This window comes from Sceloporus occidentalis, unplaced genomic scaffold (assembly GCF_023333645.1).
Source record: "Sceloporus occidentalis isolate IW3139 unplaced genomic scaffold, rSceOcc1.0.p SCAF_237, whole genome shotgun sequence".
NCBI classification, from domain to species: Eukaryota; Metazoa; Chordata; class Lepidosauria; order Squamata; family Phrynosomatidae; genus Sceloporus; species Sceloporus occidentalis.
Genome location: NW_028317217.1, coordinates 846810 through 851356, shown reverse-complemented (window position 1 = coordinate 851356; position 4547 = coordinate 846810).

Sequence of the window (4547 nt, the reverse complement as noted above, 5' to 3'; positions counted from 1 at the left end):
GTCTGTTCTGAGGGAGGGAGGGAAGTGGGGAGAGCCCTCATTCATTCAGAGGAATGGCTGGAGGGTCTTCTGGGGGGCCCTTGGGGGGAGGGGTTATAGGAAGGAAGGAAGCCCCTCTTCTCCCCCCAAAGAAAGGCAGGGGTCCTGCCAGGCCTCCTCTCCCTCTGTCCTTCCCTGCCACCTCCTTGGGGGATTCCTTGGGGCCCAGGTACTTGGGGGGTTATTATGACAAGAGTGGGCAGGGGGGACCCTTACAGCAAAGCAAGGCCATGGAGGGGAGGGGATCCAAAGGTAAAAAGGGCTTTGAGGAGCCCCTTCCCTCCTGGAAAGTGGGGCAGAGGAGAGACCCTCCCTTCTGATGCCTCATTTGGGGAAGAGTATTTTGCCAAATAGAAAGCATCGCACAGAATAGGGTTCAATAGGATTAGAAACAACATTTATCAGGGGGGGGGGGAGACGTTTTCTCTGGAGTCCTGGGGGGAGGGGGCTCTGGGGGGGGGAGAAGAGCCTAAATCTAGGCCAAAGCCAAGCAGAGGGAGACAGACGGACCTCAAAACTCTGGCAATCCCCTGGCAACCTGGGAACTAGGCTTAGAGGCCCACAGGATCAGGATTGGGCACCCTCCCTCACATACTTACCTTTTCCTTCACAACAACCCTGCAGAGGAAGGGTGGACCATTTTAATAGGTCCTCAACCCCCGATGGGTGGAATAGTGGCCTTCAGTGTGACCTTGACCAGGAAGCGATCCATGGTGCATGACAATGTGGAGATATTGACTACCTCCACCCACGGATGTGCCTGTTCCATACAGAAGACCACATCGAGAGTATGACCTGCACAGTGCGTGGGCTCAGAGACTATCTGGGAAAGGCCCATGTTTGTCATGCTGACCATGGACTCCCAATCTGCACCAGATACGTTCGTTAAACCAGCCTCGAGGGGGATGTTGAGGTCGCTTACGACTAAAAGCCTAGGCAACTCCAGCAGCAGCTCCGAGACCAGTTGTGTCTGCTCCGCTGGGGAGTCTGTTAGAGAAAAAGGATCTTTGGGATGGTTGATGTCTCTTCTTACCGGTGGTTCTGGACTGGTACCAACTGGAACAGATGCAGTCTTCTCAGCTACTCAGGATCAAAGTAACTTCCACACAGATTTTCACTCAAATGAGGGTTTAATGACTTTGTTGCTATTTACACTTTACAGCAGGCTACTATACATCTATACTCTTTCAGAGTCCATGCTAGAAGCTTGAATGTGACATCAGTCTTTGTTCTCTCACAAGATCATCTTTCCCACAGAGTGGACACACCTCTTTCTCATGAAGTCACCATACTACACAAGACCATAACAATAATACATTTGTTTATATTATGTCTCAGGCAATGTCCTTGAAGACTTGTTCTTCCAGGCCTAGGCTTTCTGGCCTGCAACAGGAACCATTTTAAACCTTAGTTAACCATTGACACATCTGAACATTTTCAATACAATTTAGAAATATATTTTAACAATCCTCTCCAAAATGTACAGATGTGCAATAACACAGTGTATTTACATTTACATCTTTGTAAAGTTAAGGAACCATACCAATTGCACAAGAAAGTTGTTCATGTCTTTCTCCAGAAAGTGCTTTTGTTAAAACATCAGCCAGGTTATCCTTTGTTTCAATGTACTCTATCTTTAGGATACCATTCTGAACTAACTTTCTTACATTCTGGTACCTTACTCCAATGTACTTAGTCCTGCACTTCAAATTCTCAGCCTCTGCCATCCCAATGCATGATTGTGAATTCTCAAAAACCAAAGTAGGCTCAGTGCAATTTTCTCCCAGATCACTCAACAACTGTCTAATCCATACCACCTCTCCAGACAAATCAGACAATGCAGCAAATTCTGCCTCTGAAGTACTAAGTGCTACACAATTCTGTTTTCTACTTCTCCAAACAACTGGACTACCTGCAAACTTAATCACAAGTCCTGTTATTGACTTCTTTTCTGCCTGTTCACTTGCAAAAGAACTATCTGCGTAACACACTAGATTCTCTTCACTCCCTTGAAACACAAGCTTCTTGTTCTTGCTTCCTTTCAAATACCTCAAAACATGCTTCACAGTCGTCCAATCATCCACCTTTGGACTATTTGCACTTCTACTCAATACACCAACTGCAAAAGAAATATCAGGCCGTGTATTGTTAGCAATGAACAACAAACTACCAATCACACTTCTGTACAATTCAGGATTATCAAACAATTCAGCAGACTCTGCACTGGCATAACCAGGAGTCATTGGGCTTTTCACAGGTTTTGCATCCTGCAATCCACACTTCTCAATCAGCCTCTCAATCTTTTTCTTCTGACTCAACAGACATCTGCCATCATCTGTCCACTCTACCTCTATTCCTAGGTAAGCTTTCAGATTTCCCAAGTCCTTCAATGCAAACTTCTGAGACAATTCCTTCTGTACCTCTTGCACTTCTTGTTCTGAATTAGCTGTTATACAAAGATCATCCACATAAATCACAAGAACTACCCCTCCTTTAGTGTAAACACAAGCATCTGCAACACTTCGTTTAAACCCAAGCCTTTCAAGCTCTGTATGAATACACTGATTCCAACAACGTGCACTTTGCTTCAAGCCATACAATGCTTTGTTCATCTTACACACTTTTGTCTCAGTATCACTACCAAAACCAGGAGGTTGTTCCATGTAAATCTCTTCCTCAAGCTTAGCATTCAGGTAAGCAGTCTCAAAATCAAAATGCCTTACCACTTTTCCTTGCCTCACAGCTAATGCAAGCACTAATCTCAAACTTTCTGGCTTTGCAGTAGGTGAAAACGTCTTGTCAAAATTCTCAAACCTTTGCTGTGTAAAGCCTTTAGCTACCAACCTGGCTTTGTACTTTTGACTACTATCAGGCATTTCCTTCTTCTTATAGACCCACTTGCAACCCATGACCTTGTGGTCTTTAGGCCTATCAACAATATCAAAAACCTGCTTCTCAACTAGAGACAAGAACTCTTGGTCCATAGCAGAAAACCACTTCTCTTTCTCCTCCTTAGGAAAACTTTGCAACTCTTCAAAACTCTCAGGCTCATCAGCCACTGCACTACAAGCAGTTGCACTTTGAACAACAAATCTCTCAGGAGGCTTTCTCACTCTCTGAGTCCTCCTACGAATCAACACCTTTGTTCTACCTCTCTCATCCTCACTTTCTGAACTAGTTTGCACCTCAGTGTCCCTCTTTGACACAACCTCAAACTGACTTGTGGTGATGGGTGTGTGTAGTGTTGGCTGTGTTTGAGTGTGTTGTGAAGTACTGGGTTTCTCCTCCTCTGGAGACATTGTGGACATTATGGGCTGTCTTACCCCTCCATTTCCAGCACTTTGCCCTAGTCTCAGAAATACTTCCTGATTTGAATGCAATCTCTCCCAGCCAGAATGTTTCTCAAAATTGGCACTTCTGGACAACAAAATTCTCCCATGACCCTGGTAAAATTTATAACTGTTTCCAGAATAACCCACAAACATCAACCTTTTCCATTTACGTTCACCCTTCTTCCTGAATTTTGCTGGCACAAACACATTTGCAAATTGCCCAAACACCCTCAGGTATTTTAAATTTGGTGGTCTACCATGTAGCATCTGATAAGGTGTTTACTTTACAGCTGAATTCCACACCCTATTTGCTATATGGTTAGCCATTAAAACTGCTTCACCCCAAAATTTTTCAGACACGTTTGCATCCAATAACATACAGTCTTTCATCTGCTTTAAAACACCAATACGTCTCTCTGCCAACCCATCTTCCTGCGGAACTGCAGGATTAGTGGTGTTGTGACGTATACCTTTCTTCTGCAACCAGTTCTTAAGGTCAGAAGACAAAAATTCGCCTCCTCTGTCAGTGACCAAAGAACCCACTTTATACTCAAATTGGCGCTCTATTTGATTCACCCAGTCTTTGAAGACTTCAGCAACCTTGCTTTTCTCCTTCAAGACTTTCACATAGGAGTACCTTGTGTGCCTGTCTACAATTACAAGAAAATACTGACTTCCCCCAACAGTTTTAGTTAAAGGCCCAGCCAGATCAGCATGCACCACCTCAAATGGCCTCTTGGTGACACATTTAGTTTGCTTGGCCACTGGAAAAGCTTTCAATTTGATTTTACTGCAAACAACAATCAAGATGATTAGGACAAGAATTCATTTTGAATCCTTTCCTAGCCTTTCCAAATTTGAAAACCCTATATGACCAAATACTCTGTGAAAATATTGTGCACAATTTGCATGTAAAGGCACATTACTAACACTGGCACACTCAGCTTTGTCAAGCATAAAATACAGTTTGTTTTTCTTTTGTGCTTTTGCACATACCTTATTCCCTTTGCTAATTATGCATTTATCCCCTTCAAATTTCAAAGCATATCCGTCTGTTGTTAATGCAGACACACTAACAAGACAATTCTGCAATTTGGGAACACACAATACATTTTCAAAATCTTGCCCAAAACTAGGAACATGTACAGTACCCATATGTTTTACCTCTCTGGGAAC